Below are 26,864 nucleotides of genomic sequence, written 5' to 3'. Positions count from 1 at the left end.
AAAAAAAATAAAAATGGAATTTATTTTCTCTGCTTTTCAAATGGCATTGCTAACTTTGAGTGGTGAAATCATTATGCAGAAGAAAGGTCTAAGAAATTTGTAACTTAATCAAGTCCTGCTATCACTGACTGTGGAACCACAAGTCATTTAACCTTCTGTGACCAAGTTTTCTCATGTGTAAATAGCTATCAATATTACTACCTCTCAGGTCTGCCTTAATTATTAAATGGGTTAATGTTTGTAAAGCACTTAGCAGAGCATCCTCATCCCTTATAGCAAACAAACACACACACACAAACAAAAAACAGAAGCAGCAACAACAAAAAATATGAGTGATTTCTAGGGCTGGAATGTCTTATGAGAGATATGAAGCCAACCTCCTATGGCCAAAAGCATCCATTGGGATTTCTGTCCTTGATAATATTTTAAACATGTCTGGAATAGTTTCAGTACTCACAAATATGCATAAGTATTTAAATATGGAGAGGAATTCCACTCTCTTCTTTTTATAGTCCTGTGGGGTTTCCCAGAATAGTTCTTTCCCTTTTAATTCTATGGTGAATTAAACACCAGACTTTTTTTTTTTTAATTCATTTCTTCTTCTGATACCAACACCATTACTTTCCTTTGGGAATACATCAGTCAGCCTCTCTCAGCCTGTGTAATTGTTGGGAGGGAGGGTTAATATTGCTCTTAGTTCCAACGTGGGTAACTTGAATGGGACATTAGAGACGACTCATGTCTGACAAGTCAGAGAATCACATTCCCCTGGCCAGGGTGATTGGTAGAGAAATGGACAGATAAAGCCAGACCAACCTGAGTCAGTAGGACTCCTTCTGGACTTGTTTTAAAAATAGTGAGAAGGATACGTACTCTTTCTGCTGACATGGCTGAGAGAATAGGATAGAAACATAACTTTGGAGCTGTTGGCAGCTATCTTGCCATCATGAATGAAGACTGCCTGACAGTGGAACCAATACAGAGGGAAGTGCAGTTCAGAGATGAATAAAGATTGAGTCCTGAGGATACTATTGGTCTCCTGTGGGTGTATCTGTATCTGAAGCCAGAACATGGCCAAATTTTTCAGTTACCAGGGCCAACAAATTATCATTTCCCCCAAACCAGTAAAATCGGTACTATATCACTTGCCACTAAACAATGCAAAGATAGTTACTCTCTTGACTTCCAAGTGTGGGAACTGCCAAATGCATTTGAAATGCTCAGTACTGTTGGAAACACATATTTCAAGTCTTTAAGACTGTTCAGCTATGCTCTCCATGCATGTTTCAACTGAGTGCTTGCTCTCAAGATCTAACTAGTGAGTTGCTTTCCCCAACCTCTGGTCTCGCTGCTCTGACTCTCCCTTAAAAATCTGAATATAGCATTTGAGCTCTTTATAACAAAATGGCAAGATTGTTTTGCATAAACACACATGACTTCTTCCAACTCATTCCCAAATGAGTCCTCTCCGTCAGTGCATAGAGATGCCCATGGCATATGGCGCCAGCTATGATATTACACTCGCTCCCTACAGAGAGTCTCTGGGTCAGCTCTGGGAGACAGTAATTACTCCTTGCATGGAAGTAGCTGTTTATCACTCAGGGGCTTTTGTAATTGATGTTTCATACACCAGTGTTTCTTTCTTTTTTGAGATGCCTCAGAGAACTGCAGACTAACTTTTTTAAGGTAATACTTTCCTTTTCTTGCTTATTTAATTTTTAAAGCAAATATTATCTTATGATGAATTTGCTTCATTATTACCAAGACCTCAAATTTGCATCAGACTCATTGCCTTGATAATGATAGATAACCTCTTGAAAAGAGTCATTGGATATTTTGGAAGAGGGAACCGTATTTAATTATTTATAATTATGTACTGAAATTGCAAGGTAGCTCTTTAACATAAACATTAAAAAAAATCCATATTACAGGCAAAGCACTTGCTTTGTTGGGATTTAAAGACTCAACTTTTTTCCCCCCTAGGGAGAGTACCATGTGGTCTCAAAATACTAATACAAGCAAATGTCATTTGTTCCCTCCTCTTTAGAATATTTAACATTCCACAGACTTGGGGCTCATAATAACCATGCAAGCTGAAATTACTAAGAAGGGCACCTTCTTAGTTGGCCTAATATGAGCAAAGAAGAGGAAGTTTTAAGCATGTGCCCATCTGATAGAGGCTCTTATTTGAAGAACATTATAGCTAAATTGGAGAGAGCATAGGGCAACAAAAATGATAAATGGAATGGAAAGGATTATGGAACATATGAGAAGAGATTAAGAAAAATGGGGTTGTTTAGTCTTGAAAGAAGATGAGTCTGAGGTGAATTGATTGAGGAATTTGAACTAGCTAAGGGCCACATTGCAATTAAATTTGATCCATTTGAAGGTGTACCTTCAAGCAGAAATGTATGAAAGGCGAATTAAAGGGCTCTTATTTTACAGCAAGTGTAGTGATAAGCAAAGAAAGGATTTGTAAGTACTAAGCTAAAATAAAATTGTATTATCACACTTAAGAAAATATTTGTACTGGTTAATTGAAGACCCACAAAAGCAAAGCAGAAAGACAATGGGAATGAGTGTCTAAGGTCTTGAAATGCTTTTTAGAGGAAAATATTTAATGTTTTTATTTTCTATTTGTATTTTTATTCCAATCAATATATTTGGCTTAAATTCTAATTTATTCACATACTATCTAATTCTGTGCTTTGATTTCTTTACTTATTAAATAAATGACAGAGGTAATACACTGTTTTACTGTGGGATATTAAAAAACTAAATAAAATTTGCAAATCTATTTTGACCATAAAATGTATTGTATATTATATACTATATTTATCAAAGCTTTCTTATCAATGTAAATGTAGCCGAGTGCAGTTTTGAGAAAGAATATATGTTGTAGAAAACCCTTTCTAATAAATTCAAATAATTTATCTGTCCTTTCTATTTAGTTCCAAAGCCATCTGAAAAAGCAATCAAAAATACATAAAATAAACTAAAATATTCAAAATAGGTACAGTAGGAAAAAAATTCAGGAACATAAAATGTAGAGAGGAATAAAACTAAATCATATATCATGTAGATTTAATACGGATAGACTATGAACTTTCTTCTAAATTTCCTCTCAACCAAATGGAAAAACTAAAGCCAAACCTTGAGAGTTATGTGATATAGTAAATTCAGAATTATTTTCAAGAAGCAATATGGCAAAGAATAACTATTCTTGGCATTATAGCCAAAGGAGTATGTTTTCTGAGTCCTCTCCTAGGGAGAATGTCATCATCATAACAAACAAGTTCCTTGATAATACGTCAAACAATACATACCATAATACTTTTATAGGACTGTTTATTTTGGTGTTCAGTAGGGCAAACAATGGGCATAAAAATCAAAACATCATTCATTAAATGAAGTTCCAACGGGTATTGTGTAAATTGGTCAAAGTACTCAGTTCATTTTTGAACTTAGAAATAAAAAATTCTATTAATCTGTTAATTCTATCAACTCACGTTGAATATTTAGCATTTGCCAATATTAAATTAAATCTTTAGTCTATATAGAAATAAAAAATAGTCCCTTAGTCAATTCTGCTTCTGGATTGAATGGAATAGCTAGTACTAGGCTGAATCACTCACCAGAACCAACTATAAAATCTGGATAAAGTACAAAGAAAAAAACCCAACTATTTGAAGATATAGAGAAAAACCAAGGCAATCAGGATTTTAGAGACAGAATTTCAAGAAGATATTTCTAAGAGGCTGAAAAGCTAAAAAAATATTAAGCAGTTTTATAATTACTGAAATTGAGGTTAATGAAGGAAGAGAAGCCTAAGTAAATGGTTCAAATTTTTTTCAGCACCTGGAAGAGCAAATGATAATAAAATGGTTTTGATTAATTATAGTGATATGATCATATACTAGCTACTGGCCAGAAGAAAAATAAACCCTCTGAAAAAATAACATCAGAACCTTTAAAATAGTTTTATGATATTTATTTAATTGAATTCTAAATATTGTATAATATTGAGCAAAAATGGGAGAAAAAGAAACATAGAAAACAGAAACAAAACAAAACAAAACCTCAGGGAAACAATTACTAGTCACCAACAGTAACTTTAAGATAACTAAAATTGATGTGTTAAAAATATATTAAAGGGTGAATTGAAATTAAATTTAAATATATGAGAAAAAAACAAATTTAAATCCTAGTAATAAAAAAGAAAATAGCAGCTATTAAGAGGTCGATAGATTCTTTTAATAGAATATTAAATACCACAGAAGATAGAATTAGAGAATGGGAAGATAAAACATTAGGAAATATCCATTTTGAGGCACAGAGAAAAAATACAAAATACAAAAATGCAAAATACAAAATTCAGACATCTAGAATAAAATAATGATGTCCTATATACTTGTAACTTGAGTCCCAGAGTAGGGGAGAGAAAGAGAATGGGGCAAATATATTTTAACAAATACAAAAAAAAGTGGGGCATTTTTAGAAATCAACAAGATATTAAACCACAGATTTAAAAAGCTTAGAAAAATCAAAGCTGGATAAATATAAAAGAAAGCTATATATATGCACATCATAGTAAAATTGTCAAAAAAAAAAAAAAAAAAGGACACAGAGAAAACCTAAAAGCCAGAGAACAAAAGACAAATTATTTTCAAAGGAGAGGCTATCGAGATAAGAAATAAAACTGACTTTAAATGGAACTGATAAAGCCAGAAGATAATGAAATAACTTTTAAACTACTGAAAGAAAGTAATTGCCAACCTAGAATCCAACTGCCATCAAAAACATGCATCAGAAATGAAGGTAATATAAAGGCATTTCAAACTGTATAAGTGCTCTGTTGCTGCCATTGCAAAGTACCCCAAATTTGGTCCCTTAAATAGCACAAATTTGTAATCATCTTATGGTTCTTTAAATTGGAAGTCCGACATCAGCCTTACTGAATACAATAAAAGTGTTGGCAGGGTTCAATTTCCTTCTGGAGAAACTAGAGTAAAATTCATTTCCTTGACTTACAGCCTTCTAGAGGCCATCTACTGATTTTGCGGCATTTCTTGATCTGTGGCACTCTTGCTCAATGTTTAAAATCAGCAAACAAACAATCAAAAAAAACAAAGCAAAAGCCCTAGGTGTTCTAGCGCTGCCATCATTTTAGTTTGCTACGTTTGGAAAGGGTTCTCCACTTCTGAAGACACATGTGATTAGATTTACACTTCTGGATAATATTTTCATCTCAAGGTGCATAATATTCATTACATTTGCAAAGTCCTTCTTGTCATTGAAAGGTAACATCTTGTATTCATGGGTCTTAGCATTAGTGTGTGAACATATATGGGAGCTGTTATTCTGCCTACCACCCAGAAAATGAAAACTTGCCAAAAATTTTTGCCAGTTGTTCTTCACTGATATATATTCTACAGAGTTCTCCAGGAATAGAGAAAATAATGCTACTAATAACCATGGTGATTCAGGAAGAAACAAAAACCATTAAAAAGGGTAAATATGTGGATAAGCATAACTGTTTAAAACAACAATAATATCTTGAGGAATTGAGATATATAGAGTCCAATGATATGCTGGCTTGTAAGAACTGGCTTGTAAGAACTTCTGTGAATTTTCAGGAATTTTGGAAGGTGGTTGTTCAATACATTATGTTAACCATTGTTAAAAATTAAATTGTATAATACAACAATAAAATAATTTATGGTAGCAACAAATGTTATAAATACTTCCAAACTCCATAACTTTCTATTCCCTATTTTACCACATTTTCTTTCATCTATGCTCTTGAGATAATTGATATCTATTACATATGTATGATGGAGTAATGCCATATGATGATGTAGTAATGCACATGTGTTTACAACATGTATTCAGTGACATCACACTGTAGCTCTCATGGGGGTATTTACATCACAAAAATTGTAATATACTATAATTCAGGGCTTGATTTATTGTTTTTTATGATTGTCTAGAAAGTGACAAAAAAGTTAATAAAGCAGATTAACTATCAACCATTTTAGCAAATTTGCTCATGTCAATTTGTCAAGCTCTGACATTTATCCTTGTTTTATTTTCATCATTTATGTTAATATAACCAAGATATGAGCCCATTGGTATTATAACTATAGGTATTTAACAAATTCAATGTAAGCATTTTGTGAGAATCAACCAGCTATATGGAATTTATAATAGATAAAATAGCACATTTTATTTTTATTTGAAAACTTAGTGTTATACATGCTTTTTATCAAGAAAAAGTATAATAAAGTCATATATGTATCTCTGCATACATTTTCCCCAGATAGCTGGTTACTAAACATCTACTAATACATACTGAAGTAGGACAAAAATATAGCAGTAGCACAAAAAATGGAGTTAAAGTGTGAACTACTTACATTTTCTGAGAGACAGAGTTTTTAAGATCAAGACTGAAAGAAATAAAAAAAATGTAACTTGTAATTTCTATGATGGCCACTTAAAGAATGAGTAAATAACAACTTAATAGAATGACAGAAGATACACTGATCTAGAAAGAGTTAGACATTTTATCCATTACCATGGAATGTAATTATTGGCATATTTGGACTTAAAAAAATCATTTCATTATTTCCTTAATTTAGTCCATCTGATTTTATTTCTTTTTAATTTTTATTTTCTCTGAATGCATGGGTAAACTCTTACCAAAATTGATAACATTTCTATATATTGATTTGTAGCCTGATTTTTCACTACATGTTATATCACATGTCATTAAGTATTCTTTGAGACATCAGTTTTAATGGTTATATCAAAATACATACAATTATTTATCCTTTCCCTTATTCGTTGATACTTGCTTTTCATGACTATTGTGAGTAATGAGAAGAACATCCTTTACCACACATTTCTTTGGCAAATCTATGGTTATTCCCATAGGTTAGATTCCTAGGAATAGACTAAAAAGGTATGATTGTTTTAAGCAATTTATACATATTGCTAATTGACTTTCAGAAAGGTTGTGCTAATTTATATTCCCTCTAGCAATTAAAAATGTTCCTTTTTCAACAGAGGTTTATCAGCATTAAATATTATTACTTAAAATCTTTTCCAATTTTTTTTTTTTTTTTGTCTTTTGTCTTTTTAGGGCTGCACCCACGGCACATGGAGGTTGTTCCAGGCTACAACTGCTGACCTACACCACAGCTCACAGCAACACCAGATCCTTAACCCACTGAGCGAGGCCAGGGATTGAGCCTGTGTCCCCATGGATACCAATCGGTTTGGTGGACTGCAGAGCCATGACGGGAACTCCTAAAATTTTTTTCAATTTTTAAGTTTGAAAATACATATTTCATGGCCATTTTGATTTGCATTTCTTTGATTATTGGTAAGGCTAAATAGTTTCGCAAGTTGATTGACCATTTACATATCTTCTGTGAAATTGCTGTTTCATGTCTTTTGTCTTAGTTTTCCAAAGGATCTTCCTTTTTAAAAATGTTCCTCCATTTTCATGATGAGCAATTGATCCATGGAATTATATCTAACAATATTAATCAACTTGTTAAGTGTTTGCTAGATCCTAGCTTTTAGACTAGTTATAGGTACAAAAAAAAATAAAATATCCCAAGGTTCCCATAAGATTAGTGGATAGCTGTTGATTCTTCTTATAACCTAGCTCAATTCATAGTAGATTATATAACTAAGATCCAAGTGCATATACTATAGACAGACAGTGAGTGTACATGTTAGGAAATATTAGTAATTGGCAAGTATTTTTGATAGACTTTGGGCATGTACTGAGCCTTGAAGGAAGAGTGGTTTATAGATTGGGGGAAGCAAGCTTAAAACAAATGGGCTTGAGATAGACTCTAAGTGCATGGTTTGGGAACTAGAGCTTTTAGCAGATGAGTGGATGCTGATATTAGTTGAGATAATGGTGGCATTAGATACATGATTGACTTAACATCTAGTAGATTGCAATCCCTTTCTATTAAAAATTGATTTCCAGAGTGTTCTTGTGGCTCAGTGGTAATGAACACATTTAGTATCTATGAAGACATGGATTCAATCCCTGGCCTCATTCAGTGGGTTAAGGATCCAGGGTTGCCATGAGCCGTGGTGTAGGTCACAGACGCAGCTCAGATCCTGCGTTGCTGTGGATAAAGTGTAGCCTTGTAGCTGCAGCTCCAATTCATCCCCTAGCCTGGGAACCTCCAGATGCCACAGGCGCAGCCATAAAAAGCAAAAAGCAAAAAAATTGATTTCAAGATTCACTATGAAGGCAACAACAAGAATGACCACAGGGAAGACAATGATGACCACAACATCAAGAGAAAAAGGCAATGTGCCCCCCAGAGGGGGTGCTCTCTGCAAGTCGTTTTAGTGTCAGCACAACATAAGGCAGGCTGAGGGAGACTCTTCCTGGAACAGATGTCACGCACACAATAAAATCAAATATAAATGTATAAGGGATCGAATGTACTGCTCCAATATAGATAGAAAGAACGAATGAGTCCTTACTGTATAGACTTCTCTTAGGGTCACAGGTTTTTGTTTTTTTTTTAAGATTACTTGAGGAATTTAAACATTTTCCTCCCAATACTTCCTGTTCTTCTTAAAGCATACAAGAGAATAATTATAAGCACTCAAATCATAAAGCAAATCATTTCAGAGATTCTCCTTAATTAATACAGGACCTGCCTTCCTGCTGTAAATAACAAGATAGCTGGTCAAAATGTATGAAGCCCTGGAAAATGGGCAGTGTAGGACAGAGGGGGAAAAGAAATGATGAGTTTTACAATTGCCTGGGCTTTCTATGTGGAAGTGACTTCTGTACTCTAGTGCAAGGAGCAGGCATTTAGCCCTCAGCTTGTAGAGCACAGTAGTTCCTTGAGTAGAGAAGAAAAAAAATCAGAGGGCCTGTTAAACTACTAGGTCAAAAGAAGTCACTTCTGCTCTCTAAACACCACTAAAGGTTTTCCACTTCAAGAAAAAAAATCAGGAGTTCCCACTGTGGTGCAGCAGAAATGAACCCGAAGTATCCATGAGGATGCAGGTTCAGTCCCTGGCTTTGCTCAGTGGGTCTGGGATCCGGCGTTGCCGTGAGCTGTGGTGTAGGCTGGCAGCCGTAGCTCTGATTATGATCCCTATCGTGGGAACTTCCAACTTCCTTATGCCTTGGGTGCAGTCTTAAAAAAGCAAGAGAGAAAATCTATTGGGCATTAAAACTGTCACTCCCTGCCATTACCTCTGTCCCTGTTTCCTTCTTCCTGGTTCACATACCTTGAAGTACCCTGAGCTTCTGAATCTCCAAGCTTTCCCTCGAACAAGCCAGGCTCTTTTCCTGACCATTTCCTTTTCTTGGAACCCCTTCCCCAAGATGCCCCTATGTCTCTGGCACGATGTACACATGGATTTTTCCCTTACTTTGTTCAGGTCCCCACGTAGTTCTCACCTCTTACAGGCAGGCTCTCCATGGCCCCCATACACAACACGCTTCTCCCGAATCACCTCTCTGCCACACCCCTTATCTCATATCATTTATCATCATAGTTTTTATTACCTTGGGGCATACTATTTTTTATTTGTTCATGGAGTATCTCGCTTACTCTCTCTCCTCTCGCTTTTTTTTTTTTTTTTTTTTTTAGGGCTGCACCCGCAGCATATGGAAGCTCCCAGGCTAAGGGTCGAATCAGAGCTATAGCTGCCGGCCTATGCTACAGCCATAGTAACTTGGGATCTGAGCCATGTCTGTGACCTACACCACAGCTCAGAGCAATGCAGGACCCCTGACCCACTGATCAAGGGCAGGGATTGAACCTGCATCCTCATGGACACTAGTCTGATTCATTTCTGTTGTGCCACAATGGGAACTCCAAGTATCTCCTTTTAACATTATTTAAGCTTCATGAGTTTGGAAATGTGCCTCATTTCTCCATGGCTCTTTGCCCAAGACCTTGTACATGGCAGGTGATCAAGAAACATGAACTGAATGCATGAATGGCTGAAGAGAATTCCAGGCAAGAGGACCAGTAAGCATAGGCTTTATAGAGGGCTCAAGAGAAAGAGTTTTGTTTAGCCGAAAATGAAATGCTCAGAAGTGTCAGTGTGAACAGCAACATGGAATAAAGTATATTGGAACAATTCCAGATCGGTTTGGATGCAGCATGAGGGATCTGAAGGACAGCTTCAGAAGATAAGCCACATCAAGTTGGGGAGAGCCTTGAATGGCTGCTGAGGTTGTTTGTTTGTTTGCTTGATTTTTTTAATGTCCCTGGAAATCCTTAAGGATAACTGGCATGGAGAGCCTTTAAGTGGGAGAGTGGTTTGTTTTAAAGTAATATTTCCAGAGGGTGAATTGGGCACCCGAGAGAAAGAAGGTACCTGAAAGCAAGGAAGCGCTTAGGGGTTGCCTATGTCCAGCCAATTAACAGGCTATCATGAGCACCATTTCACTGTTACAATAATATTGAATTTTGGTGATCAAAAGGAAAATCACTAAAATAGGACACTTTTTATCTCAACTGTTGCTTGCCAAGCATCCTCTGTGGATTATCAAAGGGCTACATATAAAGAAGGTTGAAATATATTATGATCCTGGCAGGACACATATTATTGTGAACCAGTGAATTCTCCTCCCCAACCCCAAGGGGGATTATAACCTCAATGCAAGGACCTGATAGGAATTTCTGCAAAAGTGCTCCAAATCCATTTGGCTGAGTCTCTCAAAGGAGAAAGATGTCAGTTAGTGGCCTTTGTGTTTTATTAGAATTAATAGCCCTTAACATACAGATATCCCTCATTCCCAACTTCATTTTCAACAACCAGTGGTGGTTTTCATTAATTAGTTATTTTCAGAGCTCTTTCTAAGAGGGAGGCCCCATTTTACAGATAAGGAAACTGAGGCCACCAGAGGTTAGGGAATTGTCCTGGAACATTGTCACATGTTTTTCAAAAGGGACATCGGCATTTAGTGATATTTAGTTATTAATAACAAGAATTTATGTCATCCAGGACAATGATAAGGTGATACAAATAATAACCATTAAATGATAATAAAAGTCAAAGATTTAATGCTTTTAACTTTCCAGATGTTCACATCAATTTCTTATAATACTTACCGTATCCTTATGAGTTTAGGAATAATACTTATTCTTATCCCTATTTAAAAAGTGAGCTAGGAGTTCCCGTCGTGGCGCAGTGGTTAACAAATCCGACTAGGAACCATGAGGTTTCGGGTTCGGTCCCTGCCCTTGCTCAGTGGGTTAACGATCTGGCGTTGCCGTGAGCTGTGGTGTGGGTCTCAGACGCGGCTCGGATCCTGCGTTGCTGTGGCTCTGGCGGAGGCCGGTGGCTACAGCTCCGATTTGACCCCTAGCCTGGGAACCTCCATATGCCGAGGGAGCGGCCCAAGAAATGGCAAAAAGACAAAATAAATAAATAAATAAATCAAAAGTGAGCTAAAAAGACACAAGTTTGTTTGACTGCTTCTAAAATGTTTAGAAGCCCATAAACTATACCTCTTTCATTTATTCAATGATATTTGTTTTTAATTTATTCACTTAACAAATACTTGTGTCATCTATGTGCCAATACAGGATCTGGATATACTTTGATGAATGAAATAGATGACCCCAGGCCTTTTGGATCTCACATTTCAGTAGGGGAGATAGGAAGTAAACAAATAAAGAAATTACTTATTTTTGTTTATTTCACTAAAATATTTAATATGCTACAATTATAAATTTGCTTTTGTACTTTACAGTGATAAGTTCACAATTGATAATTATAGATTCACAGTGTACAAATTTACCTACCCTACCGACTGTGAACTCTTTAAGGCATGGATTATTTTTTATTCGTTTTTAATCCTCAATACCTTGAACACTGCTGGGGATATTTTACATGCACAAAGTGTTTTATGAAAATATTACAGTCTATTTTATAATGCAAAGTAGAGTGTAAGTTCTAGATGTGTGTGTTAGGCGGAAATGTGTAACATCATTTTTTAAAGCATATTTTAAATTTAGCATTAAAAACCACTGTAATTTTAAACTAGACTGTCTAGTTTTAATTACATTTTAATTATTATATTTTGGAGAGGTGGAAAGGTGGTAGAGCAATCAAGACACGGTGTGTGGTGCTACAGATAACTTTCTTGCAATCTGACAAGTATGTAAGGCATCCTTGGATCCACTGAGTTATACCCTGGTTGAACCTTCTATTCAGTTTTGCAATACTTGTGATACACTTCCATTTATATAAAAGGAGTATAATTTTTCCTCCTTTTCTTTTCTTTCTTTTTTTTTTTTTTGTCTTTTTAGGGCTGCACCTGCGGCATTTAGAGTTTCCCAGTCTAGGGGTCCAATCGGAGCTACAGCTGCCAGCCTATGTTACACTCACAGCAGTGCAGGATCTGAGCCCACATCTGCAAACTACACCACAGCTCACAGCAACGCTGAATCCTTAACCCACTGAACAAGGTCAGGGATTGAACTGTAATCCGCATGGATACTAGTCAGGTCCGTTAACCACTGAGCCATGACGGGAACACCTCCTCTTTTTCATAAAGAGAGTGAAAGCTTTATGTTTTCATTTGTACTTGGGGTCTAAAAAATAAAACAAATGAAGAAATATATCAAAAAGGGAAATAGACTCACAGATAGGGAGAACAGACTGGTGGTTGCCAGATGGGAGCAGGGTGGAGGGAGGAGAGATGGAAGGGGGGGGGGTTAAAAGGTAACAAACTACTAGAAACAAAATAGATAAGTTACAAGGATCTAGTGTACAACACAGGAAATACAGCTAATATTTTATAATAACTTTATATATAGTGTAGTCTATAAAAATATTGAATTACTGTTGTACACCTTAAATTAATACAACATTGTAAGTCAATTATAGTTTAAAAATGTTTAATTCTAAGTAGGACAATTTATAAAGGAACATTTTAATAGAGATTTATCTTGAGTAACAAACATGTGGAACAACCTGCCGTATTTAGGCATGTATCAAACTTTCACATGACATTTCAAATTCATATTTTCAAATCAGTGTCATTTCCATCCTATCCATTCTTTGATTCTAGGGAAAAAAAAAAAGTCCTGAAAGTAAAAGTCTAAATAACTCACACATGGAAAACTGTAAATCCTCAGGAAAATTTAAGAGTGAAAGTGTTTCTTAAAAATCACATCTAGGAGTTCCCATTGTGGCTCAGCAGTAAAGAACCTGAAGCATCCATGAGGATGCGAGTTTGATCCCTTGCACTCAGTAGGTTAAGGATCCCACATTGCTGTGAGCTGTGGCATAGAAAGCAGATGCAGCTTTGATCTGGCATTGCTGTGGTTGTGGCATAGGCTGGCAGCTGCAGCTCTGATTCGACCCCTAGCCAAGGAACTTCTACATGCTGCAGGTGTGGCCCTGAAAAGACAAAAAAAAAAAAAAAAAATCACATTTGAGGAGTTCCTGCTGTGGCACAATGGGATTAGCAGCATCTCTGCAGCACCAGATGCAGGTTTGATCCCCAGCTCAGCACAGTGAGTTAAGGGATTCGGCATTGCTACAGCTGCAGCATAGGTAATAACTGTGGCTCAGTTCCGGTCCTTGGCCCACGAAATCCACATGCCATGGGGTGGCCAAAAAAGAAAGAAAAAAGAGAAAAAAAATCACACCTGAAAGAGCTTATGTAACAAACATGCTTGATTTGTAAAATATTAAACTAAAGATGACAAGTGACTAATTTTTCTCTCCTGAATGTAAAATTTTGGAGAGATCACAGTGTCTGGCACAGCCATGGCTGTGAGTAACAAGAGTGACAGGGGAATCAGTGGTTACACTCTCAGAGGAGTCAATTCTCCACAGAAGAGATGCTTGGTTTGGCACCTGCAGGGAGTTCATTGGAATTCACTTGGACATCCTTTATACTAAAGGAGCACACCTGAAGTGTCTACTGAAAATTTTAACCAATTTTTAGTTCATTTTGTTGAACATGTGCCGATTTGGTGGAGGTCAAGGATGGTTCAAGAGTCTTGAAACTCAGACATCGGTTGTATTACAGGCATGGAGTGAAGCCATGGTTAGGTGAGGTTAACTGCTGTGCATACTACTTAATAATAATAATAAAGTTAAATAATTATAGCTTACAGAGTAACCCTGAAGTAATTTAGTCAAACTATACACATACTTATTCACTTTTCACTTGGTAGCTGACATTTGGCATTATATATTTAAATACTTTCAAAGATGTAATTTCCCACATGGTGGAAATATTACAGTTTTAAAATAAAACTGTTAGATCATACTTTAAATTTTTCCAATAAAATATAAACACAGTGATAATGAATACTCATCTTTCATTCATTTAAACTATATGAACAGCTTTAAATAAAGCAAAATTGTTTTTATCTTCAAACTAGTATTTTTAGTCTACTTTCTCCAAGTAATTTTATCCTAATTTCATGTATTTTATGCTTGAAAGGATTTTATTGCTCACCTGAACACACTTCTCTACAATAAACCACGTATATAAATTGAGATTTAATTTTTAAAAGGTTTCCTGTAACCATAAGACTGTTAAGTGTTAAAATCATCTTCCACATTAATTTATAGTAATTGTCATAAGTACACCATTGATCAAAAATATATTTCAAATCAGATTAATAATTATTAAGTATAAAAGTAGTATTTTATTGGAAATTAATCTCTTAATGAGATAGTTTTTTTATTCTTTCTTTGGCTCATATATCTATGAAAGAATAGTACTTATTGCAGAATCATATAGTTACCTAATGAATTCTCCTCCTATTTTTGGTTTTGATAGATGTAGCCCTGAAAAATCATATTCATATAAGTAAGTGGATGGGGATGGAAGGAGCAATGTCATTCAATTTTTTGATCTTCTTCAGAGATATATGCCAGAATTCACATAGTCATCTAGCATCATAAATTATTTTTAATCTATTAGCTGACAACTTGATTAAGTCCTCTTCAATATTGCTGAAAGTAAAGAATTAGAAACCACCTGACTTTGAGAAAAAAGAACTGTCACCTAGTCGTTAGAGTCATTCACTTTTTCAGCATCTCCACCAATATGTGTCCCTCTGTTTAGTGTTGTAGAGGTTCATGTACCCCAGGGTATTTCACTAGAGGTAGACTCTAGGATTGGTGAGAGCTATGTCTTTCCATCTTAAAGCAGAAGAAAAGAGGTTTATGTTAAATGAAGTGGAAATTAAAAAAAACCAAAAACATGATGTCTTTAACATACTCAAAGAGACTAATTTTATAAAAGTGCACTTAAGGAACTTGGGCGCTTAGAAACTCTTGGAAAGTCTTCCTATAACAACAGGGATACATGAAGCAGAACTACCACAGACTGAAGCTCCTAGTGAGCCTCTTACCATGAGCTTCATGTTATAACAGCCTGCCTAGAATATCTCCCACTGATTACCATCCACTTTATATATCATGTACTAGATGGAAATTAATTACCTATGAGACTTAAATACATACATTGTAAAGGGTGAGTAGTATGTCAAAACAGACCAACACGTCCAAGTGTCTTAGTAGGGAGAGATTATGTTAGACAGTAGGGAGTAGGGTAAAGAAAGTCTGTGCAGATGGTAACTGATACATTTGATACAGTTCCAATTCAGGGAATCTATCTTAATGAAAATATTCTAAATAAGGATAATTTTTTTTTTTGCAAAACCCATTTTTATTGCAATATTGTTTACAATGGTGAATAATTGAGATCAAACTAAATGCTAGCTCATGATATATTGACTTAATAAGTATGGCATGATTCTTCAAGAACTATTTCCAGACATTGAAACTGTGCTCTATGGAGATTATAGAATAATATCAATAAATGTTTGTAATGCTAGTTAATTTATATGAATTAGTTTATGCAAAATTCTATGTCAAATGTAAGAAAAAGTAGAAATGTATGCATAGGAGGAAAGACAAGGAAGATACATGAAGATAATAACAATTATTTTGGATTTATGTATCTGAGTATTTTTTCTCCCTTTTCCTCAAAATAGAGGAAATATGATTATATTGAACAAGTGATTATACTTCTTTTTTCAAAGAAGAAATGTGTATATGTTATATACATACAATTATATATAAATATAAAGTTATCTTATATAGTTGTATGTTTTATTTATTGATTTATTTTATAATAAATGTACATATTCTTAATTTTTATTATTTTATTTTTTTTTTGTCTTTTTAGGGCCTCACCCATGGCATATGGAAGTTCCCAGGCTAGGGGTCAAATTGGAGCTGTACCTGCCGGCCTACACTACAGCCATAGCAGCAGGGAATCTGAGCCTCATCTGTGACCTACACCACAGCTCATGGCAACGCCAGATCCTTAACCCACTGAGCAAGGCCAGGGATAGAACCCGTATCCTCATGGATACTAGTTGTGTTCATTAACCACTGAGCCATGAAAGAGACTCCTATTAATTTTTAAGTGTAATACATGCACATAGTAAAATGGCCAAATAGATCCAAAAATTTAAAAACTTACAAAATGCAAATACTCCCAATTTTTTTTTCCAGTTTTACTGAGATAAAACTGATACACAGCACTGAATAAATTTAAGGTGTACAACACAATGATTTGACTTACATAAAACAATAAGTTTGGTTAACATCCATCATCTCCTGTGGGTACATAAAAAGAAACTAAAAATTAAAAAAGTATTTTTTCCTGTGATGAGAACTCTTAGGATTTACTTTCTTCACCTTTCAGGTATAGGTCATACAGCCGTATAAACTATAGTCATCATGTTGTACATTTCACCCCGAGTACTTACTTATCTTGTAACTGAAAGTTCGTACCCTTTGACCATCTTCATCAAATTCCCCCTCCTCTCCTACTCCCTGCCTCTGGTGATCACACATCTGAGCGCTTTCTCTCTGATTGAGTTTGTTCATTTACTTGTTTGTCTAGATGCCACATATAAGTGAGGACATAGAGTACTTATTTTCTCTGACATTTCATTTAGTGTAATGCACTGAAGTTCATCCACTTCGTCACAAATGGTAGGCTTTCCTTCTTTTTGTGGTTGAATAATATTCCACAGATTCTTTCTCCATGCATCCATTGATAAGACACTTAGGTGGTTTCCATGTTCTGGCTATTGTAAATAGTGCTGCCATGAGAGGCAGGTGCAAAGATCTCTCTCTTCAAGATACTATTTTAGTGTCCTCTGAATATATTCCTAGAAGTGGAAATGCTGGATTAGATGGTAGTTCTGTTTTTTAATTTTTTGAGGCATCTCCAAACTGTTTTCCATACTCATTGTACCAGATTACAATCACACCAAGAGTAAACAAGGGTACTCGTGTCTCCACAGCCTTGCCAGCATTTATCTCTTTTTGATGCTAGCCATTCTCAGAGTCATGAGGTGATAGCTAATTGTGGTTTTGACTTATATTTCTCTAATGATCAGTAAAAACTTATAAAATAATTTTTAAAAAATTTTAATTCAGCTTTCCAGGGCTGAATGGTAGTTTCCATAACTACCATTGACCACCACTTACAAACACTTTGAGAAATTTTCTATGAATATACACACATATCAGTGCATATATGCATCAGTGAAAACAAGGTAATCCCATGCTTTTACATACATAGATTCAGTTTAGGGGCAGAACTCATTTTCTTACAGCTGTAGGACTCACGGCAATAAGATTGTCTCTAATTTTAGGGAAAGTGCAAGCTCTCTTTTAAAGGGCTTTCCTCTTCCTAGATCAGGACTGTCCAGAATAATCTCCTTTTTGATTAAATTCAACTGATTTGGGGTTTTAATTACATTTGCAAAATTCCTCTATAGTTGCATTATAATGTAACCTATTCAAGGGAGTGAGACCCATTTCCTTTGTCATATAATGTAATTGATCATGAACATAACACCGGGGAGCAGAGATTAAGGGGGCCACCTTTGGACTCTGCTCACCATCTTCTCTATAAGTGTAAGAGATGCTGGGTGAATAAGCAAAATGACTCCAAAGAAACATGTGAAAGGAATCCACATTGTTCTATCTTCAAGTTGGTGTAGAGATAGAAATGTAAACACAAACACAGTTAAATGTGGGATGATCAGTGCAAAAGTAGAAGCCTGTATAAGGCACCAGGGAAGAGCAGAAAAGGGAGCTTGTAATTCTCCCTGGAAAGGGAAAAATCAGAGACAGCGTGTGAGAAGAGGTATTACTTGAAAGATGAATATGATAAGATTAGCAAATAGCAGATACACAAAATGAGGAAGGATTACCAACAGATAAGTGGTATCTTTGACATGTACAATAATAGAATGCATATTTTAAATGTTTCGATATTTTTTTCTTTCTGGATTTTGGCATTTATTTTGATTTTTTTAGCATTAATTTTTTTGTCTTTTTTTTTTTTAGGGCCACACCCACAGCATATGGAGGTTCCCAGGCTAGGGGTCTAATTGGAGCTGTAGCTCCCCGATTATGCCACAGCCACAGCAATGCCAGATCCAAGCTGTGTCTGTAACCTGCACTACAGCTCACGGCAATGCCCAACCCTTAACCCACTAAGCAAGGCCAGGGATCGAACCTGCCTCCTTATGAATGCTGGTTAGATTTGTTTCCACTGATCCACGGTGGGAACTTCGATTTTTTTTTTTAATATGATATTAAAACATTACTTACCTTGTCGTTGCCAGGGCAGGGGATGGGGAGGGGACTGGATGGGGAGTTTGGGGTTGGTACACGCAAACTGTTACATTTAGAATGGATAAGCAATGAGGTCCTACTGTACAGCACAGGGAACTGTATCCAGTCTCTTGGGACAGAACATGATGGAAGATAGAATGAGAAAAAGAATGTGTATATATATATATATATATATATATATATATATATATGTATATATATATATATATATGTATATATATATGATTGGGTCTGTACAGCAGAAATTGCCACAACACTGTAAATCAATTATACTCTAATAAAAATAAAATTTAAAAAATAAAGATACTTAAACTTCAAAAAAGTCCACAAAACATTTCTTACCTTGATTTCTAATTTTTTTTTTTTGACTTCTTAAATTTCACATCTGAGGCAAGAGCCTCACCCTCCCTAGCCTGCTGTTACCTAGCCCTGAGCCTCAGGTAACAGTAATATGCAGGGAGTGCAATTATTAAGGTATTGCTGGAATGTAAGGTAAACGGAGGAGAACTGAAGGGAAGGAAGCTAGAAAAACTGGCTGGGGTAAATGATGAAAGGTCTTATTTGTTCTTTGAAGAAGATCTCCAAAGATTTTACCCTGAGGATCACAGGGGTGAGTCATGGTTTTAAACTGGAGAGTGACCAGATGAGACTGTCATTTAGACAGATGAAACTGGCCAAAGCGTGGAAGCTGGTTTGGAGGGTTTTGCTATTTTCCGTTAAAAGAGAACAATTAGGAGGCTATTGCAGTGGTCACACGAGATAAGTAATCATGCTTATGTTACCCATAGTATTTGGCTCACTGAAAAGTATTTGAATTTGGGGGTTCACTGGTGGAAATGGAAAATATCTTTTTGGAGGGCATGTTAGATGGTTCTTTTGCTTCTTTAAAGGTAGACCTTTTGTTAACATGATTTTTTTTTTATGGCAATCACATTTATGGCTGAAGCATTTCTGTAACTATATGCAGCGTATTTCACCTGAGAAATGTTTTTGATAAGATACAATGTTCTGATATGTGATGCCAGAATTGAGTCTGAGCCTATAGTTTTTATTGCATTTATATGCAGTGATGTTAGGTTAGGAGTAAGGCAAATGAATTCTCACCATACAAAATTGAACAACCCAGCTTTATAATTGCTTCAGGATAGTCGATTGCCTATTCTGTCTCTGTTCAAAGTACCCAAAGGAAATCTTCCTACGGCCATTGAAAATATCAGAGTCTGCAGATGGAGAGCATAACTATAGAGCCTTGGCTGTATATTTAATATACAACTAGTGAAAACTGAATCAAGGGAGAGAGCCAGGATTACAATTGGATGCTTGATTGGAAGGGCTGATATAACCAAGAGGCCAATCTATAAAAGACTACTTTACATAGTAAAGAAGTATTTACTGCCTTGAAAGGTTCTACATATGCACAACACAAATGCTGATAGAATCATATTGTCCTTTATATGTCAACTTTATTTAATATCTCTAATACAGCCCCCATCCCACACTTCCATAGTTTCAGATTTTCTTTCTCACAAACTACATAATGATGCCAGTCCCAGATTGTTTTCTTATTTGTTAATAAAAATTGAAGATTCTAGCAAGCTTTATTTATCTATTGGGTGTTTTTTTTTTTTTTCAATTACAACAGGACTTAACATTTTTAGTGTTTCTTGTCATATGGAATAACCATCAGTTAACTACAAAATGTCATGATTTAGTCTTGAAATTATAGAGACAGAGGTTTTAATTTTAGAGTTAATTGAAAACTTTTGGAAACAAAAGTGAACCCCCCCAAAACTCTATGCTTCCTTGGAGCTTGTTGTAGACATCACTGAATTAAAGTTTTGCGAATTCATGAGCATACAAGAAAAGTGACACATTCCCCAAAGAAAACTGCTCAAAGATTTAGGCAAAAGATGCTTCCATCGCTGGCATCATTTCAGCAGCTCTGAAACCGTCTTCCCATCTTCAGAACATACGCTATACTGAAAATCCCACTACACATGAAACAAACTTTTATTTCATAGTAGAATGTGAAAAAATGGGATTGAAAATGTAAGTCTTCCTAACAGAGTTTACACTTTAATTAAATTTTTGTTAAAGTAAAAATTACAGATAGCCGAGTTTTGCCTGAGCTTTTTGCTGTGCTAAGAGTTCTGATATGTTGAGTGGGAGGATGCCTTTTTGGAGGGAAAGGAGAGAAGCAGAAAAGAAGACATACCAGCCACTGTCCCATTTTACCTTTACCCACTGTACTTGACAACAATTACCACAAAGTCTAAAATTCAACTGAAAACAAATTCATGTGTTGAAAATTTCAAATGATACAAAAATACGTAAAGTGCAATGTTTAACCCCTACCACAGATCTCCAGGTTCTCAGACCTCTCTCCAGAAGTAACTATTGTGAGGAAATATTGAAGTTTATTTTCCCAGGAATACTTCTCAAATACAGAAGCATAGATGCATGTATAACATACTAGTATACATGCATACCCTGGGGGTATGTACATGTGTGCATGTGTTGCAGGTGTGCCTTTATGCTCTTGAGTTACCCAAATGAAAATAGACAGTGCCTTGCTTCTCCAAATAATGGGTCTTCAAGAGGGATCCTTCTCAGCCCATGCAGACAAGCTCATTCTCTTTAGTACTTGCAAAGCCAGGCTTCCTCAGTTTTGGCACTATGGAAGTTTTGGGCCAGATAATTCTTTGTTTTGGAGGGTGGTCATGTGCAGAGTAGGGTGTCTAGCATCATCTCTGGCCTCTACCCACTAGTGGCAGTAGTTTCTCCCTAGTAATGAAAACCAAAAACCTCTCCAGAAATTGCCAAGTGTTCCCTGGATTGCAAAATCGCCCTAGGTTGAGAAATGCAGCGTTAGGGGATTCTATTGTATAAATAGGTACTCCCTTTTGATAAATATTTAGGTTGTTCTCAATTTTTGAGATTACACAAAAATGCTGCACTGAGCATTTCAAATCCACCTGTCTCTGAGTAAATGTATAAGCCTATCTGTAGAATAAATTCCTAGATGAATTCGCATGTCAAAGAGGATGTGTATTTTACATATGTATGGATGCCGCCAAATTGCCCTTCTTTTATACTTATTTTGCCTTAGAACTATTCTGTCAGAATCATTTGCTGATCTCTGGGTGGGGAAGAGGACGCTCAATAAATGTTTAAATCAGATAGTCAAAACCTCTAAAGACAATGACAGCAGTGGTCAATTGCATTGACCAAGACGACGCTGGAGAAGATGACATGTCAAACGTTTACATTTCAAGGCAAGGGGAACCTGGGAGAGAAGAAAAGGCAGAAAATTAGGAGGGGTAAGAAAGCAAACATTTATTGCATGTCTTCTATGTCCAGGTGCTGTGATAGGCACATTACATATGTTACCTCCAGTGTGTTAGGAATTATCATTATGGCCCCTGCAGGGATTGGCTTGGATCTCTGGGCATGGACCCAAATCAGGGGAGCAGGCTTAAGGACTAAATACTGACAACATCAGTGCAGGTGTTGTTTCTCTTGTGCAGAGATAAGAACCACCTTCTTAAGAACCTGAAGATAGACTCGGTTTCATAGTGGGTATATTTCATTGGAACAGTCCTTTCCTTCAGGCCTTCCAAGAGTCTTGTGATAGATGTTTATGTCATATTTTAATCCTAAAGTCACAAACCAGTGGCTAAAAAGTTGGACTGGCCCACAGATATGGTTTATTTCCTCTATTGTTACAAAAACATTGAGTCAACCCTTAAAAATCAAAAAGAGATGTTATGAACGAAACCAGGGATCTCACCTACATCCTCACAGAGAAAACGTTCAGTCCTTAACCGGCTGAGCCACAATGTGAACTCTCATCTTATCTTCAACATACCATTCCTACCTCTCATTAACAATTTTCAAATGGAAAAACTAAATCTCAGAGAGCTCAGTCAAATGAGGGAAGACGGTTCGCCTTTAAAGTGCAGAACTAAGACTCAACTCAAATCTTTTTGATTGCAAAAATCCACACTCTTTCCAACTATGCCAATTTTTTTCACAGTATTGTTACTGCTCCTCTTATTTTTGAAAGCCCTTTGACTGGAGATAAAGCCTTTCATTTCACAATGAGAAACGGAGCTTGAGGGAAAATGCCTCTGGAGGGGGTAAAGTAATAAAATAAAACCACACTGATACATAAATGACTAATTGCAGATCCTTCCATGAGAATTATTACAACATCATTTTTTTCTGGTTTTAGGAGTTTTTACATGCTCATTGGAAAAATACTTGGAAAATGGATAAAAAATAGAAGGAAGGCATTGACTAGAGAATTACCATTCTTGAAAATCACTCTTAATATTTTGATGTGTTTTTTCTCATCCATTTATCTCAAAATTGAGATCAAATGATAGATACAATTTTCTCTTGCAATTGATCATCTAGCATTATATACTGACTATTTCACCAATTCATTGAAAAGTCTTTGAGTCTTTGAAAGATTTCTAATGGCTGCAAAATATCTTCTGGCGAAGAACCACTATAATTTATTTAACCAGTTTTAGCAGAGAATGCTAGAGATGGATTTGGAAAGATGTGAGGGTATTTTATAAATGGACAAGGGAACACAGCTCTATGTCAATATGCACTGACCTGGTTTGCTTCCCATGAACCACAGCTGTAACTGCCCCGTGCTTATCGCTGACTATTCTTTGATTTCAATTTGGAGAGTTTAGATTATGCCAGTCTTTCAAGGAAGAAAGATCAACCTTAAAATAGAGAAAAAAAGGAGAAAACATAGAGAAGAGGGATTATTTTATTAAGTTGGAAATGCATAGGTGCTTTTCTTTACCTTTGAAAACAACTCTAAGAGGGCAGTCAGCACTTTATAATGGGGCACAGACTGAGAAATAGAAAGTGAATCTGGCATTTGAATATCTTGCTTCTTAAACTAGCGTTAACCATAATTAATTATGAGATTTTAAACTTTAACATTTAAGCATTATTTACTGGACATATATACTGTGCAAAACACTAGACATTTAGAATATAATGATGGGCAAGAGAGACACATAATTCATCTTCTGGCTGACTCGGAAGACAAAATAACATTACCACTTAATGCAAATTTCTCATTTATAAAATAAAGGAATCTCAACAGCCCCTTTCAGTAATGAAACATTATTTTCTCAACTCATTCATTAATTTAAGAAACTGGCATTAAATGACTACTGTGTTAACATGCCTTTTGCTAGTTGTTGCTGATGCGAAGTCACTTACTCTTAAGGAACTCACTGTACAGTGAAAGTACGTAATAGAAACATAAGTTACAATGAAGTGCAATGGCTTGCCATTATGGAAGTACGCACCGGGTGATTAGGGTCAAACACAGGTAGCATCTGTTTTTCTGAGAGGGAATGGGAAGTCTAGGATAGAGTAGAAGAGGGGAAGAAAATGAGTTTTTATAACACAGGAGCAAACGCATTCTATGCAGAGAATCTGGAAGGAATGTGTAGCATACACAGCACAACAGGAACATGAGACGACATTCTATACTCAGGAAAGGATTGAAATGTATGTTATGTTTATTAATATATCCACAAACTTTTACTGTCCATCTAGAGTGCTGGCTACTGTACTGAGCCCTGGGAATAAAACAACGGTCCACAGGAATGTGGATCCTGACTTCAGGAGGCTTAAAGTTTATTGGTGGAGACACATGATCACACAAATAAATGTATAATTACAAGTAGTCACGAGGAAAATGATCAGAGTCATCTCAGTAGGCTTAAGTTTAGGAATCATTTGGGGGAAATGAGCTGGGGGCACACAACATTCAAAGTAATAGAAATAATACATTCCAAATGTCTCTTAAAGAAGGCTGGATGTGATGGTTTGGTGGATTGTATAGTGTCATGTGGCTGAAATATTTAGGGCAAAGGAGATTGGTTAAAAAGTTAATTAGAAGCAGAGACAGGCCAAGTCCCCAGAGCCATCTTGGACCATGACAGGTACTTACTGAGCTCTTTGATTATGCTTAATATTTACTAATGTAGTCTTCAAGTCCTGTATTATCTGGCCTCTAGCTAGTTCCCAAGTTTCTTCTTTTACTGTGTTTCTCCTCCTAAGTTGAACTTCTGAAACTTCAACCAGGTATTTCCTTTCTAGGAACTATTCTTCCTCAATTCCCATGGTTATCGTGGTACTCCCAGCCTCATCCCACACTCCCAACTTCATCACACAGGCTGACTTCTGGGGATTGGTTTTAGAGGCCCCCACAATCTGGCATAGGCCATTCTGAGCACCCCTTGCTTGGAACCATAGTTTACATTTGTGGGTCAAGGGTTTTCCTAAGTTTGTTCCTGGTTCATTTTTCTTTATTTACAGTTGCAAAGGATGTAAGTTATACTAAGTGGTAGTTATATTATTATTATTATTATTATTTTTACTAACGACTTGAGCAGAGAAATAATATAGGATCTCCTGAGTCTTCGTAGTTGTGACTGGAGTGTGCCTGGGACAAATAGTATTTGCTGTAGATGAGAATGTCCAAGAGAAAGATGCCACTCGCCTTCACACCACATTGCTTATTTATGAATTAACCTAAAGGAAGCTTGAAAAGATCTGACATATGTAAGTAACCAAGAATTTATTAGGGAACTTCTGGATCAGGAACAGGCACAGAAAATATGACTACCATGGGTGGAGTCTGCTTTCTGACATCTCTTGGACTAGACTAGAGTGGTCTCTACATACTGGGGTCACCAACAGCAGTGACGTTGGCATTTATCTCTAAACTGTCTCAGTCAAATACACTGCTGAACCTCAAGAAAAAAAGAGAAATACATTTTGTTCCTCTTCATGTAATTAAAAGAAACACTGGCCCATACTAGCACTTCAAAGTGAAAGAGGGCTTAAAAGACTCACAAATTTTGGTAACTCAGAGAGTAGCTTGCGTAACGCATATGTAATCCCATTAATCTTTCCTGGGGCTTTTGGGGTTCGCTGGATAGAACAGACGTTCTAGAAGGAAACCAAAGTTTATAAAGCTTGCCTAAAGAAAAGTTCTTCTTTAGGAAGTCTATTTTCTGAAATACTGAGTGAGGAGAACATATATCTGGATGTCCCAAATACAGAGTAGAGAGGAGAAAGATATCACAGTCAGACCCCTTTCACACTCCCTAAGAAGCGGGATTTGCCATGTATAATGGTGTCTTAAGGCTTATGCTTCCAAAGGGACGTTTTGCATTGTTACTCCATAAGTGAATGAAATGCTAATTTGGAGAAGGTGAAGAGGAGACATATTAACAGGCAGAGTACAGACAAATCCCTGAATGAGTGTGATTAATTAATTTTGGTAAAATGGTGTTAAACACGTGCAGTGCAGGACTTTTCAGAGACTTTAATAAAATCAGTATATATATATATATATATATATATATATATATATATATATATATGTATTTTTTTTTTCTTTTTAGGGCCACCCCCATGACATATGAAAGCTTCCAGGCTAGGGGTAGAATCAGAGCTACAGCTGCCAGCCTACACCACAGCCATAATACAGGATCCGAGCCGCGTCTGCAACCTACACCACAGCTCACAGCAATGCCGGATCCTTAATCCCCCTGAGCAAGGCCAGGGATCGAACCCGCATCCTCATGGATACTAGTTGGATTTGTTTCTGCTGTGCCAAAACAGGAACTCCAAAATCAATGTATGTTATGAATCTCCAAAAAGATAAAACAGTAATCATGATTTCCAAAGTTTAGTTACTTAAGGAAACCTTTTAATTTTCTACTCAGTTTCTTGAAGTACTAATTGTTAAAATAATACCACTAATACTAATTGAGCATTTAACATGTGCCAGGAATTGCTGTAATTGATTTATACAAATTATTTAATATTCGTGATGAGTTGAAGACATAGAATCTATTACTCCTCTCATTTTACAGAGAAGAAAATTATGACCGTGTATGTAGAAGCTTCTCCAAAACTGCTTGTGTATGGAGATGCTTCAATTGGAACCAAGGCAGTCTGACTCCAGAATTTTGTCATTAACTACCTGGTAGTGCCACCTATAGTTCTTTAGAATAGCATGAAGAAAAGCTGGCAAAGAGTATCGAACTCTCTTTAACAGTGCTTTCCTTCTTTGTGAATTGGTCTTTTATCACCTGGAGCTA

General features: G+C 36.1%; 1 long non-coding RNA gene across 1 annotated transcript in view; it reads left to right on the top strand.

The window, feature by feature from the left end:
• Nucleotides 1-26,864, top strand: part of LOC110262067 (uncharacterized) — a 129,775-nt gene that overhangs the window by 96,899 nt on the left and 6,012 nt on the right. The gene's annotated exons all lie outside the window — the stretch shown is intronic.

The sequence above is a fragment of the Sus scrofa genome, chromosome 8, assembly GCF_054392235.1.
Source record: "Sus scrofa isolate SSC_HxYL_T2T_F1_AM1 chromosome 8, Sscrofa_HxYL_maternal_Yorkshire_Landrace_v2.0, whole genome shotgun sequence".
NCBI classification, from domain to species: Eukaryota; Metazoa; Chordata; class Mammalia; order Artiodactyla; family Suidae; genus Sus; species Sus scrofa.
The sequence above is the reverse complement of the archived record's forward strand: the minus strand, read 5'-3'. Positions and strand labels throughout refer to the sequence as shown.